This window comes from Diabrotica undecimpunctata, chromosome 3, assembly GCF_040954645.1.
Source record: "Diabrotica undecimpunctata isolate CICGRU chromosome 3, icDiaUnde3, whole genome shotgun sequence".
NCBI classification, from domain to species: domain Eukaryota; kingdom Metazoa; phylum Arthropoda; class Insecta; order Coleoptera; family Chrysomelidae; genus Diabrotica; species Diabrotica undecimpunctata.
Genome location: NC_092805.1, coordinates 35102938 through 35119716, shown reverse-complemented (window position 1 = coordinate 35119716; position 16779 = coordinate 35102938). Strand labels below are relative to the sequence as shown.

General features: G+C 33.8%; 1 protein-coding gene across 14 annotated transcripts in view; it reads left to right on the top strand.

The window, feature by feature from the left end:
• Window positions 1-16779, top strand: part of LOC140436668 (uncharacterized) — a 411170-nt gene that overhangs the window by 303047 nt on the left and 91344 nt on the right. The gene's annotated exons all lie outside the window — the stretch shown is intronic.

The following is a 16779-nucleotide window of genomic DNA, read 5'->3' as shown; positions in this document are numbered from 1 at the left end:
ATTACAATTTTTAGAAATTAAACTGTTCTGTAACAAATAATTTAACAAAGTGGACTAATTCTTTGTTGTATTTTCACAACGATTGGTATGTTTTCTCTTGAGACCAAACTTTTTTTTATATCCGCTATGATTTTCTTCCAGTTTTCTATTCTTAATTCTATCTGTACCATCTGGTTCTTAATAATTTAATAAATTTTACTATTTTTCTTTCCCATTATCTTATAACTTTTTCCAGAATTGTAAACCGCTCTTCGCTTTTTGTAAGTGTTACTGTTTCTGCTGCATATCTTATTATTCTCTGATATAGTTTTATGTATTTTTGAATACATTTTTATCTTTCAATGTGTTTATACTACAATAGAACGCTTTAAATAGTCCTTGATTTATTTATTTCTTCTTCATTACGTGCCTTAGGCTTCTCCACCTTATGCCACATGGAATAATTGTCCTGCATTTGACATCTCAGTCAATTCACGAATGTTTTTTAGCCAAGAAACCTGTTTTCTTCCTACACCTTTACGGCCTTCTATTTTGCCTTTAAGGATCAGTTGTAAGATTCTATATCGGTTTCCCCTCACTATATGTCCCAGATAAGGCATTTTCCGGTATTTTTAGCAATTCTATGTCTTTGTTGACTCTCGTTAGTACTTCCTCATTATAGCCCAGTCTGATTAAAAAAGAAGGTGGAAAAATGTTTCGCAGATATCTGAAGCTTTTAAGACATAGGTAGGGGATACTAGATGACGAATAGATGAAAAGATACTCCTAGTTTTACCTTGCGTTTTTTTTAAGCAATAATTTATGGTCACAATTTGATTTTTTGTCTATACATGTTTTCCCTTATATTTTAAATAAACAATATTTATGTCATTTTTTTATGTCAAGAATATCTTTATTTTCCCGTTTTTTTAATTAAAATTGATAAATAATTTACAGAGATATTTGCAAAAAAGCAGTTTTTTTGCACTAATCTATAAATATTATTAATTTTTTTATTAACAAAATAAAATGGTATTTTTACATTTAAACATCAAGGAATTACCATCTTTTAGATTTGTGCGAAATTTCCCCTCGATCAGTCAAATATTTTATAAGTTATTTAATTTGTTTATCCCTAAGGCTAATTATTTAAACCAATGAGCTTGCCCTATGCATGATGCTAGACACATTCAGCAAATTTCATAGGATTCTTTAAGACTTAGACTATCTCAGAAGTTAAATGCGTATTAAGTTTTCATCGAAATTATTTACAAAATAAACGTTTGAAAAAGGGGTATGTTTTTTTACTTATAAACAATTGTAATAACTTCTATATTTTTCAAGCTACAGACTTGTACGTACAACCATTGGATAGCTGGTAAAAAAGCTCACATTAAAAAATAAAAAACCTTCTACGACCAATAGGAACGAAGTTAGTGACTATTTTTAAAAAAATCATATCTCCATTGTTTATAAACATTAAGGAGTAAAATTTGCACAAATTTTGAATGAAAATCTAAACTTTATATTGAAACTTATAACTATAAAATTTATCTTATTTTTCGAAACGACGGTACTTTCGAAAGATCGACATAGTAAAGTGGAGAGGATATCTGTTTCAGCTCCGTTTTTTTTTTCGGCATGGAAATTTCAAATTGCAACACGTAGGAAAAATTTACATTATCTCGGCTTCCTTTGCAGCTGCAAGCCTCTTTTTTTATTCTGGGGTAGCTCGTCGAAATATGAATAACTACATAGTTTTCACTGGCCGGAAAATATGGGAAAACTCGGAAAAATTGAGTCCATTTGAAATTCACCCTAAATACTTACTTTTTTTTTAATTTGCTCGAATAGTCTGTCGCAGTATTAATAATGATGACATCATTTTCACCCCCCATAAATCTCGGAAAATCCCGGAAAATCAACATATATTTTTTCATTTTATATCAATGATGTAATAATACTTATATATTTTATAAGTTAAATTTCAGGTAATTTTTTACACATTATGTTATTATATTCCTTATATTAATTATAATTGTTTGTATGTTTATAATACCTAATATTGATTTTTATTCTATTTTTCTTACAAATATGATATACAATATTAATCTAATCTGCCTTACTGCTTTGATAAAATAAGTCGATTTTTTCATCACTTGCCTTATTAAATTTTGCAATGTTTATTGAACTTTACTTTTTTTATTTTCTTTACATACATTGGTTTAAAAGTTAAAATTTGGTTCAAACATACCAAAGAAAAAATAGTGAGAAATCAAATAGACTACATTATGATAGCAAGGAGGTATCATAATGCTGTTAAATGTACTAAGACGTACTCAGGAGCTGATATAGGCTCAGATCATAACCCGGTAGTTACTGTGATAGAGGCGAGACCAAAAAAGATTAGAAGACCACACAGAAAGCCACTAGATTTAAATAAACTTAGAAACAAAAATATACGACAAGAAACAGGAGAAGAAATAAATGAAAACCTCCGTTCAGTGCAGCAACAAATCAACGATACAAACAACGTTAACCAAAAATTAAAGTACATAAATACAGCTATACAAACAGCAGGAAAGAAACATCTTACAAAAACAACAACAAAGAATAAGGGGTGGATGACACAAGATATACTAGACTTGATGGAACAAAGAAGAAAGATGAAGAATTACCCAGAAAGAAATAAATAAACACATAAAAAAAAATAAAAGAAGCCAAAGAGGAGTGGATTAAAGAACAATGTGAAGAAATGGAAACCTATGAGAAAAAGTACGATGCGTTCAATATGCACAAAAAAGTAAAAGAGATAACAGGAAGCATAAAGAAATGCCAAATAGGTAAACTTAAAGACAAAGATGGAAATCTTATTGTAGATCTAGAGAATAAAATAAAAAGATGGACAGAATACCTGAATGAATTATTTGAAGACGATAGAAACAACTTAACTCAGATAATCAATGCAACTGGGCCAGACATATTGAAAGAAGAAGTAGAATACGCAATAAGAAACGCTAAAAATGGAAAAGCAAATGGACCTGATGAAATTCCTACAGAACTGTTGAAGCTTTTGAATGATAAATCCGTAACTATAGTATTAAATTTTGCAGCGAGGAGCTAAAACAGTTTCCCCTCCACTTTCCTATGTCGCTCTTTCGAAAGTAACTTCGTTTCGAAAGGTTTTAAGTTTCGAAAAATTGGATGAATTTTATAGCTATAAAATTCAATATAAAGTTTAGATTTTCATTCAAAATTTGTGCAAATTTTACTTCTTAATGTTTATAAACAATGGAGATATAATTAACAAAAAAATTGTCGCTAACTTCGTTCCTATTGTTCATAGAAGGTTTGTTTTTCTTTGTTAAATGTGAGTTTTTTACCAGCTATCTAATGGTTGTACGTACAAGTCTGTAGCTTGAAAAATATAGAAGTTATTACAATTGTTTATAAGGAAAAAACATACCCCTTTTTCAAACGTTTATTTTGTAAATAATTTCGATGAAAAGTCAATATTCATTTAACTTCTGAGATAGTATAGGTCTTAAAGAATCCTATGAAATTTGTTAAATCTGTCTAGCATCATTCATAGGGCAAGTTCAATGGTTTAAATAATTAGTCTCAGGGATAAACAAATTGAATAACTTTTAAACTATTTGACCGATCGTGGGGAAATTTCGCACAAATTTAAAGGACGGTAATTCCTCAATGTTGAAATGTATTAATAACATTTTATTTTGTTAATAAAAAAATTAATTAAATTTATAAATTAGTGCAAAAAACTGTTTTTTTGCAAATATCTCCGTAAATTATTTATCAATTTTAATTTAAAAAATGGGAAAATAAAGATATTCTTGATATAAAAATATGGTATAAATATTGTTTATTTAAATTATAAGGGAAAAAACTTATAGATAAAAAATCAAATTCTGACCATAAATTATTGTTTAAAAAAAAACGCAAGGTAAAAATAGGAGTATCTTTTTATCTATTCGTCATCTAGTAACCCCCACCTATGTCTTATAGCTTCAGATATCTGCTAAACATTTTGCCGTGAAATCGATGATTTTTGTATAACCAGACTGGGCTATTAGTTTTTCGTGTTGTCCAAGGTATCTTCAGCATCCGTCTATGAATCCACATTTCCAATTCTTCATTTATGTTTATACTTGATACTTTGAGGGTTCAAACTTCTGCTCCTTACAAAAGTACAGACCAAATATAGCATTTAACCATTCTTTGTCTTAGTTCTAAACTGAGATGATCATTGCAAAGAAATGTCTTCATTTTCATAAAAATAGTTTTAGTATTTAATTGAAGCTCTGCATTTGGATGTGAGTTACGATTAAAGACTAAAAATTTGTTTTTTTTTTGTTTGAGTTTATTTAATGCCCATTTTCTCTCCCGCTTCGTGAATATGATCAAGCAGAATAACTCCTCGTATGAAGATTTCGTCGGTGTAATTGTCTCTAATTTTTACTATAGCAGTTTGATTCCAGTACAGATTTTTAATGACACGAATACAACTTTTCTTTGATTACGGCATTTTTTTAATAGGATATTTAGCGCAGAAAGTGCCTCTCTAGTTTTTACAGCATTTCTAAAACCCAATTGGGTATCTTCGAGATCTTCGTATTTGAGTCTAATTCTGTTTTGGAGTATTCTTTGGAAAATCTTAAGAGTGTGGCTGATTAGGCTAATTAATCGATATTCTGAGTATTTTGTAGCGTTTTTTAGGTATTGTAACAAAGATGGACTTGAGATAGTTTGTGGAATCACTCGGTAAAGTTTTACTAGTATTTTTATGTTATCTTCATCAACTTAGTTGGTGTATCACTTGGACTACAAGCTTTCCTAATTTTAGCATTATTTAAAGCGTGTTCTACCTCTGATTTCATAATTTCTGGGCAGTCAGTACAATTTTGACAGGATTCGGTAATATTATTTCTGTCATCTTCAAACAACTCTGATATATACAGTTGCCATCTCTTCTTATTTCGTTCTCATTTACACTAATTTTATTGTTATTGTCAACTAGTACAACGGGAAGTCGTTTTTTAAATATGTTGCTTATTTCTTTTACTTTTTTGTGCATATTAAAAAAGTCGTGCCTAGATACCACATCCTCAATTTCCCCGCATATTTCTCTCATCCATTTTTCGTTGGCTAATTTTATCTCCCTTTTAATTCTCTGTAGATGTCTATATTCTGTTTCATTCGATTTTATAAGTCGACGTTGTTTCATCAATTACAAATGTCGTTTGTCATCCATTGATTTTCATGATTAAGTTACCTCTAGAATCATTGCTTGTGGAGATTTCGTTAACTTGTTAATTAAATTCATTCCATAGTTCTTCTAGATCTTCTAGTTGTTCTCCGATGTTCTTTATTCTATTGTTAAATTCTTTTTTAATGTTATCGTTTATGCTTTCTACATTAATTATATTGGTTTTTGGTTTTTGCCGTTGGATTCGTTTTATTAGTTTAATATCTACCACAAGGGGTTGGTGATCCGATCCAATATCTGCTCCTGGAAATGTGACTTTTTTGACGGCATTTCGGAAGCGCTCACTTACAAGTATATAATCTATTTGGTTTCTTGGCGACCCAGGTCTGATGCCATCATCAAATGGAGGTTTCCAAGTATATAGTCGTCGCTTGGGTAGTTTATACCAGGTGTTTGCAATGACCATGTCGGTATCTTTACAAAATTCATACAATATCTGCCCTTGATCGTTAGTTTGTCCATAGGAACAAGACCATAAGGACCTACAGTTTGACCTCGTAGTCCTTTCCCAATTTTTGCATTGAAGTCGACTATATTATATAAAATTTCATATGTGTTAAGCTTCTGTAAGATGTCTAGAATTTGATCATAGAGCTTTTCGACTTCATCGTCATATTTCCCATTTGCAGTCGGTACATAGATTTGAAGTATATTGGTTTGAATGTATGGTTATATATATATATATATATATATATATATATATATATATATATATATATATATATATATACAAGGATTTCCACAGTTTTCACTGTATTCCTTCACTCAACCGTTTCTCCAATTTTTCCTGTTTAGCCAGTCCCCTTCCTGTAGGTTTCTTCTACTCATTACTTCGTCCACTTCATCTCTGAAAGATCTTCGGGGTCTGCCTCTCTTTCTTCTTCCTATCGGGCTCCACTCTGTTATTCTATTTATCCACCGATTTTGGTCTGCTCTTCTGACATGTCCGTACCAGGTTAACCTCTTCTGTTCGATGTAGTCTATTATGTCGGAGTTCATTCCCATTCTCCTCTTAATCTCCATATTATTTATTCTATCTCTTCTTGTTACTCTGCAGCTTCTCCTTAGGAATTCCATCTCTGTTGCTCTTATTTTGTTTTTGGTTTTCTTATTTATTGTCCAATTTTCACACCCATAAGTGAGGATACTTCTTGTCATGGTATTATATATTTTTTTCTTTGTTTTCATGCTGATGTTCTTATCCCATAGTACCGGGTTCAATTTTCGTATGCAGTCTCTTGTTTGTCCTAGTCTATTTTTTATATCTTCCTCCGTTGTTCCTTTGTTTGATATTATGGAACCTAAATACTTATACTTGTCTGTTCCTTTTGATTTGTTTACCTTCGTCTATTTCCAGCTGTTTTATTTCTGTATTCTCCGTTGTTGAATGTATGGTTACAAGTATATAATCTATTTAGTTTCTTGAAGACCCAGAGCTGATGCCATCATAAAATGGGGCTTTCCAAGTATATAGTCGTCGCTTGGGTAGTTTATACCAGTTTATTTAATGATCGTGTCGTTATCTTTACAAAATTCATACAATATCTGTCCTCGATCGTTAGGTTGTCCGTAGGGACAAGACCATAAGGACCTACAGTTTGACCTCGTAAACCTTTCCCAATATTTGCATTGAAGTCGCTTATAATATATAAAATTTCATATTTATTAAGCTTCTGTAAGATGTCTACGATTTGATCATAGAGCCTTTCGACTTCATCCCATATTTCCTATCTATAGTCGGGGCATATATTTAAAGTATATTGGTTTTGAATGGTTGAGTATTTATTTGGAGTAATATTATTCTATCCCAGACTGGTACGAAGTTGATCACATATTTACCCAGTTCTGATGTTAGTAATATATCTACACCATTTTTGTGATGCATGGTCTTCTGTGCTGTTACCAGAGTAATGTATACACTACCGTCCTTTTTACATATCACTGACTCTGGCCACATCAATTCGCTGATTCCCGGTAGATATATTTTTATTTTTTTCATTTATTGATTTATCCCCTGAAATTTTTTCTTCCTATTTATCGATACTTTTTAAGATCATTCATTCATTAAGCGCATCCAGCACAACTGGATTCAGGGTGCTCAAGTTCGGATGCATTGGAATCATTTAAGAGAGGCCTATGTGCAGCTTCTTCTTCTTCTTCAGATGCAAATCCATTAATGGATGTTAGCGATCACATTTTCCATTAATTCTCTATTTCTTGCAATATGTATCAGAGATTGTATGTCGTTAATCCATTGTCCGCTGTCCATTGCCTTATGTTTCGGAGCCAGAACATTTTCTTGCGTCCCATTCCTCTCTTGCCTTCAATTTTACCCTCGATTATAAGTTGGAGGAACTGGTATTTTTCATTTCGCATGATGTGACCTAGATACGCCGTTTTCCTTTTCTTGATGGTTTCGAAAAGTTGGCGTACTTGGTTTATTCTTTTAAGGAAATCTATATTTGTGATTTTCGCTGTCCATGGTATTTTTAGGATACGGCGATAGAGCCACATTTCGAAAGCTTCTAATCTGTTTATATCCCTCGTTTTGAGTGTCCAGCCCTCTACGCCATATAGCAGCACTGACCACACGTAGCACTTAGTAAACCTTAGTCTGAGTTGAAGATCGAACTCTGAACAAGTCAGTACCTTCTTGAATTTTACGAAAGCTTGTCGAGCTTGCTCAATGCGACATTTTACTTCCCTGTCCGATGCCTAGTCTTCAAAAAGCCACGATCCCAGGTATTTAAATTTACTCACTCTTTCAATGGACTTAGTATTCAGTGTTATGGTGGAGTTTTCAAGTGCATCCAAGTTTCTGGAGATGATCATAAATTTGGTTTTTTTGGTATTAATCTCTAATCCCATTCGCTTACTGTATTCTCCGATTATAGTGACAAGTTGTTGAAGATCGACTATGTTGTCATAAATTAAGACACCACCATCAGCATATCGTATGTTGTTGATCAGTACTCCATTCACTTTGATTCCCATCTTTCCTCCCAGCCTCCTCTAAAGACTCTTGAAATATGGCTTCCGAATAAATGTTAAATAAAAGAGGGGAAAGCACACATCCCTGTCGAACGCCCCTTCTTATATGTATGGGTTTGGATATAGAATTGTCTATTGTTAACTGTGCCGTTTGACGCCAGTACAAGTTTTCAATGCATCTTATGTCTTTTTGGTCTATATCAACTTTCTTGGGGATCTGCATTAACTTGTGGTGTTGGACACGATCAAACGCTTTTTGGTAATCTAAAAAGCATAGGAACACATCCTTCTTCTGATCGTAACAATTTTGGACCAGCACCTGTGTTGCTACTATTGCTTCTCGTGTTCCTAAACCTTGCCTAAACCCGAACTGGGAGTCACTGATGTCCCACTATGTTCAGCAGTGGACTCAAAACGGCTGATGATGATGATTGACTTCTGCGAGGTGGTTGTGGATATCTTTACAGTTCCTTGCCAGTTTTTATTCGATGAATGGGTTCTTACAGGTCACCAAAGCAAAATCTTCAGCCTAGAATACAGTGGTATATTGACCTAGGCTGTAAGATTTGTTATGGTTACATGGGCAGTTTTAGATCCATCAGTGAACCATATTGGTTCCCATTAATGTTTGGGACTTTTTGTTCTGTAGATGGTATACTTGTATTAATCTTCTCAGTGAAGATTAGTTCTAGTGTCATCGTATCTGAGTTCATCTGAAAGATGGATTCCTTAACTATAGTCCAAGTAGTATTTGTGTGACTATTCAATACGTAATTTGGCCTCCAAGTAGTGTTTCTTTAAATCTCAGCCTCTAAAGATGCTTCTTTCTTCTTCTTAAAGTTTCATCTCCTATCGGAGGTTGGATATCATAACGGCTATGGTCACTTTGTTTGCTGCTGCTCTGAAAAGTTGTAGTGTACTACAGTTAAACCATTCTCTAAGGTTCCTCAGCCAGGAGATGCGTCTTCTTCCTATGCTTCTTCTTCCTTGGATCCTTCCTTGTGTAATAATTCTCAGCAGCTCATATTTTTCTCCACTGGTTGACTATGTGACCCAAATACTCTAGTTTTCTTCTTTTTATGCTGTTCATAATTTCTAACTCCTTATTTAGACGTCGTAGTACCTCAGCATTGGTAATCCTTTGAACCCACTGAATTTTTAATATTCTTCTGTAACACCACATTTCGAACGCTTCTATTTTTCTTATGTGTTGTTTCTTCAATGTCCAAGCTTCCATTCCGTATAGTAAGATAGAAAATATATATCATCTTAGATCCCTCAATCTGAGATGCAACTGAAGGTCTCTGTTGGTAAGCATTGTCTTCATTTTCACAAATGCTTGCCTTGCAGTTTCAATTCGATTTTGATTTCTCTGCTTTGGTCATTTTTGTCATCAACCCAGGTTCCCAGATATTTGTATGTCTCTACTTTTTCTATTTGGGTTTGCTCTATCATTAATCTTTCATTTCCATGTTGCGTTTTTGAGACAATCATAAATTTAGTTTTTCTCTTATTTATTTTTAGTCCGTATCTAATGCAATAATCGTTAATTCTATTTACCAATTCTTGTAGCGATTCCATGGTGTCTGCCATTATAACGGTGTCATCAGCGAATCTTATGTTATTTACTATTCTTCCGTTTACAGAGATTCCATCACCCAGATCCGCTATCGCTTCCTGGAATATGGCTTCACTGTACACGTTAAACAGTAATGGTGACAGAACACAGCCCTGTCTTACTCCTCTCTTTATATCTATATTTTCGGACTTTTGTTCTTCTATCTTTATATTGACCTTTTGATTCCAATACAGATTGATAATGATTCGTAAGTCTCGTCTGTCTATATCTTTGTTTCTCAGTACTTCTATTAGTTTTTCATGTCGGACCCTGTCGAATGTCTTCTCGAAGTCGATGAAACAGGAATAAATATCTAGGTTCATATCTAAGCATCTTTGAGAGAGGACATTAAAAGCAAACAATGCCTCTCTCGTTCCCAGTCCCTTGCGGAACCCAAACTGAGTATCATCCATATCCTCTTCTAGTTTTCTATATAATCTTCCATGAATCGCCTTTAGAAATATTTTGAAGGTATGGCTTATTAGTGATATTTTCCTATAGTCTGAACAATCTTTGGTATATACTGTTTTTGGTATTGCTACAAAGGTGGACACCAACCATTCCTGTGGGTTTTTCCAGTTTTATATACTTCATTAAATAGGTCCAGAAGTACAGGTAGAGTTTCATCGTCTAGACATTTCAGTTGTTCCGCAGGTATTTCGTCTGGACCTCCAGTTTTTCCGTTTTTTGCGTTTCGTATTGCTTGTCCGATTTCCTCTATTATGATCTCTGGCCCCGTTTCGCTGTCGATTTCTTCCGGTTCTTGTCGATTATCCTCAAACAGATCTGTTATGTATGTCTTCCATTTTTTTAATTTCTCTTTAATTTCTATAATGATTTTTCCATTTGCGTCTTTCAGAAGGTCATCTAAAGATGCTGTTCCTGTACTATTCAATGCTCCTGTTATATTTAGAAGCGATTGTCTTTGTGGGGTGGTAAGAGAGATCGCACAAAATTGCAAAGCCGTCTTTTTTCACCAAAGTCTTCTTCTTTTGGTGCATATTCGTTTCGAATATTGGCGATCACTCTGGCTATAATTATTTTATTAACTGATGCTTTAAATAGGTTAGTTGTTGTTGTGGAGAACCATTTCCTCAGGTTTTTTAACCATGATATTCTTCTTCTCCCAATCCCTCGCTTTCCGAATACTTTGTCTTGAAGGATTATTTTCAGTAATCTGTATTTAGTGCCGTTTCTCATTATGTGTCCGAGATATTCTAACTTTCTCTTTTTAGTCGTATACATCACTTCTCTTTCTTTTCCCATTCATCGTAGTACAGTCTCGTTGGTTATCTTGTCCGTTCATGATATACTTTTAATTCTTCTGTATAGCCACTCGAAGGCTTCAAGTTTTTTCTCCATCGCTTCAGTGAGTGTCCAGGATTCAACTTCGTAGTATAATATCGAGAAGATATAACATCGTAAGAGCCTTACTTTTATTATTTAGGCCTTCCTAGACTATTTAGCACTCCTAGCCTTCTCTATTCTACATTTTACTTCTTGTGAGTGATCCCATTGTTCGTTTACTATTGCTCCAAGATAGGTAAACTGTTTTACTCGGTCCACTGGTGTATTCTTGATAAGCAGTTAGACGTCTCTAATTTTATTTTTGCTGATTACCATAAATTTATTAACTAATTAATTTTTTGATATGTTCACTTGTAATCCAAAGCTTTCACTGACTTCTTTTACTTTGTTTATTAGTTGCTGTAAACTGTTTAAATTGTCTGCAAAAATAACGCTGTCATCTGCGTAGCGGATGTTGTTTAGGCGTTCTCCATTTAAAAGGATTCCATGTTCGCAATTTTCCAAGGCTTCATTAAATGTTTCGTCTGAATATAGGTTGAATAATATAGGCGAAAGTATACATCCTTGCCTAACGCCTCGCAGAATCTGGATCGCTTCCGTCGGTTCATCTCCAAGATTTGTTCTTATTGTGGCTGATTAGTTCCAGTATAAATTTTGTATTATACGCCGGTTCTTATTATCTATTTGGGCTTTTATTATAACATCCATCATTTTTCGGTGTTGAATTGTGTGAAATCCTTTATGGTAGTCCACAAAGCCGGTATAGATATCGCAAGTCATATCTTTGGAATGATACCTGTAGACTAAACAGTGCATCTCTCGTACCTACGCCATTCCTAAATCCAAGCTGTGTGTCTTGTATTCTCTCTTCGCATAGCTTCTATATTCTGCGATGTATAATTTTAAGAAAAAGTTTTAGTGTATGGCACATTAGACTTATTAGTCTATATTCTCCGCACTTTTTCGCTCCCTGTTTTTTTGGTAACGTAATAAATTCTGAAACTAGCCAATCTTTTGTAATATTGCCTGTGTCATAGATATTATTGAAGATTTTACATCGTATTCTTAAAGATTCATCATCAAGAAGTTTAAGAAATTCGGACTGTGCACCGTCTGGTCCTGAAGTACTAAATCATATGTAAATGTGCTTTGTATCACTGGTGTGTATCACCAACAGATTACTTATGGTTTCAATCCTCAGATTTTACCTACAACTTGTCTGTAGTGTTAGTAGCGTAGCCTTGTTGGTTATGCTGTTAATATGAGTGCTCCAATTGTGTTTGGAATCTGGGGCTACACGTCGATACTTGACCTCATTAGTTCTTTCTAGTTCCTCCCCAATAATTTCAGCTCAGTCAGTCCACTAAGCTTCCTCTTATTAGAAAAGGCTACTAGTTTACTTTTAGAAGGTTTCACAGAGAGTTTCTCTTTAAGACACTAATTCTCTATGTAATGAAGGACATATCACATCTGATCTTTAACAGTACTGGTAAATTTTCCCTAGTCACTATTATATGTATGCGAAATCTTGGACCCAAATTCCTTGGCTGTTAAAGCCAAGTATCAGATCGCCAACGCCTCTATTCCATAATGTTGGTGACAATACATTCCCTTGAGACCTCTTAATTGCCATCAGGTTTATGGCACCTTCATATGTATCTGTGGATATTATTTTGCTCTGAAGCACTTGAATAATCCACTTGCATATTGTGTTGTTGATTTTCTTGTGCATTCATGTACTCTGTATTGACTCGATGGAAGTATTATGAAATGCACCTTTGATGCAGCAGGAGCGGCTTCTTCTTTCTGATGTAAACTCCTTTGGAGTTCCGACACCAGATTGTGTAAGTCGGCTTCACCTGATTTTCCTACTTGATACGCTCATTGTCGCTGGTGCAGTGGGTTTTTATTGATGTATTCATTCAACTTATCGACTTATCGGTCTGTATGATTATGCTAAGGTGTAACCTGTTTTTCCTGCTTTAGAAATAAAGTAAAGACCCCTAATTATTTCCAATTCCTCTTGGAGTAGCCTGGGAAATATACCATCTGGTCCCACAGTGATGTCTTTATAATGATCTAAGTCTACCTATTATATTACTCAATATAATAATTCAATGAATTATTATGTTTGCTCCTAACGCTACCTGTTGACTTATTAACAAAGCATACGTTGTTTATTTCTGACGTTCTGACAGACCTGTCAAATTCAAACGAAATATTAAATTATAATAAAATATAAATAATATCATTTTATAGTAAATTCAATTCTAATTGTATTTATGTGAAATTATTTTGAAACGAGAAGTGTGTTAAAAATTTAAAAAGATGATTCAATATTGTTATTAATCGGATGACATCTATGACTTGTAAATTTTGACAATCGTTGCGAATCGAATCTTATTGACAAATATTCTTTTAATTTTTTAATTCTCATTTAATATCTGTATTTTGTTAGTTATTTTCACGCAGTTTTTAATTTAAATCTGCTTAGAAGAAATATATGATGATTAGAAACGAATTGATCGAGAGTAGTGAATCGATGTGAAGAACCGCTATTTTATGACGCCACCCGTGACGACGTCATCTTGTGGCGCTAGTTGCGTGACGCTCGCCTCAACATTTTACTATAGAGAAAAAAGTAATACAAGGCCAGTATATAAGCTTCCCTTCAATAATACTTGGGCGAAATGAGAGGCATGAAAAAGGCATGAAAACGTCCTAAAGAAATTCAGAAATTGCAACGTGCTGTTCGGGAAGATTGTAAATAGCTGGTACAAGATGTAATTAATAGTCAGTTTCATCGGAGGTATACCATAACGCTTATATGCCACAATTGAAGCCCCAGGACGTAATATAGGATATTAATTAGCGTGCTTACTCCTTAGGATTCCAATTAAAACTCATGAAACCGGTTAAACCAGTATTCGATATTACATGTTTCTTTTTTTCCACGTCTTAAAATGATGTTTTCTGGTAATAAGTAAATTGATTTTGTGCTTTCTGGAATATTAATAAAATATTTACGTTTGATTGGTTAGTACTTTGATTCTGTCATTAAAAAACAATACAGTTTGACGTAATTAAATAATAATGTATTATAGCGTGTAAGGACGTTTTGATAATTGCCAGATGCTATCTTCAGTACATCAGTCAGCTAAAATTATTATTGATGCCTGATATTTTGTCCATCCATCTATCCAAATATTTTAAGTTGTCAGTAATTAATATTGTAAGGTCTGCGTAACGAATAGTGTTGATCAACCCTCGTGGATTTGTATGCCACCTGTTTCATTTTCCAAAACTTTTTATAATTGATGATTTTCGGTGAAATTGGTGAAATAAAAGCAAAAAACACGTTACGATTAAAATACTTAATATATTGATGTATATAATGAACAAAATATGTACAAAGTATAAGTGCAGTATTCAAAACTTCTCCGGAGGCGACATAACTCCTACTGAGAAAATATACCCAGTTAAAACATGGTAAAATATATAGTGGTAATGAATGCATCAGCTCAGAGTCATAACAGCTTCTTACTGGACATGCGCCAGTGAACTGCACTACTGCAAGATTATAGATCGCAAGCAGACAAACAGAGACTACAAAGTGAGTCCAAAACCATATGGTACCCATTCACTAGACCTCTACAAGCAGGTATAGAAGGCTAGGCTGCAGTAGAACCGGTTTACAACAGACGGCTTCCATGAAAAAAATACGCGATAAGTATAAGTCACGATAGATAGTTTCGATTTTAAAGAGAGGCTTCACTATCTTCGATTCCTCTGCGCTGGTCTCAACCTCCTCAAAGAGTTTGCGAAGTCTATCTTGTTCTTTCTCGTGACTCCCAAAAGCCATTTTCTGAAGCCAATATAGAGAAATTAGACCACTGTATAACACAAAACAATATTTCTTTTCATATGCCATGAACAAAATCTCAATTATCTCCATTATTTTTTTATACTCCAATGCAAGTAACATAAAAGCTAACACAGGTCTCTCAGACCAAAACCACTGATAATTTAAAACGCGTAAATGCTTTGTCGCTTTTTATGCGATACTGAAGAGATGTGTTTTAACCATGAAGGTACAAGGAATGATGAGCGTGCCGGGGAGCGAGTTATTAAAATATAGCCGATAAAAATTATTATCAACGGTCTCATAGACCGGCTGTTTAATCCGACTGTTAGCTACGGAAGATTAAACCTTTACAAACGAACTTTTCTATTATAAACTAATCATACGTACAGTAAAACCTCCCTTAACCGAAACCTTTTTAACCGAAACGGCTGACAGTTTCAATAATTTCGTCAATAAAAAGTAAATGTTTGTCGCAAAACGTAAACAATTCCGTTAATTTCACTCAAAAATTGATGTCTATGTGCGTTGGGAAATCACAAAAACCAAGAGCCCTAAAAGATATTTCTGAAAAGGCATTTTAAAGTATAGAAGCCAAAAAAGTTCATGGATGTCGACCACTTTATTTTTAGAATGGTTTGAAAATGAATTCGTCTCAAGTGTAAAATCCTTTTTAAAATCAAAAAACCTTCTCATCAAAGCATTGTTGCTTGTTGACAATGCGCCCTCACACTCAAAATCTACAAAATGGTGACAATTGTCAGATTTTTGCCACCGAATGTCACAAGCTTAATCCAGCCGTTAGACCAGGGAGTCATAGAGACATTCAAGAGACATTATAGAGAAGCATTCTTAAGACATCTGTTATTACAGGAGACGAATTAATCCAAAAGTGTTCCCGAAATTCTCAAATCTTTAACAATAAAACATTTTTATTGGTGAGCTGAGTCGTGGACCAAGATCAAATCTTCAACTTTGGAAAAATGCTGGAACAAACTTTTTGATAAGATTTTGATTGACGATCCTGAAGAAGAAAATGGTAAGAAAGCGACAGAAGAAATGAAACCTTTCACTAAAAATTTGCCGGGACATGACGAAATTAACTAAGAAGAGATACGTGACTGGTTAGCAGCTGATGACTCAGAACGTGAATTCATCGACCAGGACATCATTGATATGGTTCTTTATCAAGACAACCTGAGCATATCAGATGACGAAGATGACGACCCAAGAGGCAACAGGCAGCACAAGACCGTTGTCGAGATTTTCAATGCTTTAGAGGAAAGAATTTTATACAGTAGTCCTAATTAGTTAGGGACACGACTAGATTCTTAATTTTTGTTGTCATTACATAAAGTTTTGTCCTTTTCAGATTTTACGTTTCGTCGAACAATCGAATGAGGCAAACTCATGACGTTCTGCAAATTAACGATGGAGGGAGAGAGAAACATCGTTGTCAAACGAAAACGCAAAAAAAATAGCAGATTTCTTTAAAAAAGCATGTTAAACTTGTTCATTTTCCTTAATTTTATTACTTTATTTTGGATTTACTTATTAGAAAACATTACGAAATCATCTCATAGTATTTTTTAATACCAATACTTTGATCAAGAATATTATAAAAAACAATGGTATTTTTAACCGAAATTCTTGTTATCCGAAACGGCCTCCCCCCCAATTATTTCGGTTAACGGAGGTTTTACTGTATGTACTTTAATTCTGTAAGTTTTCAAT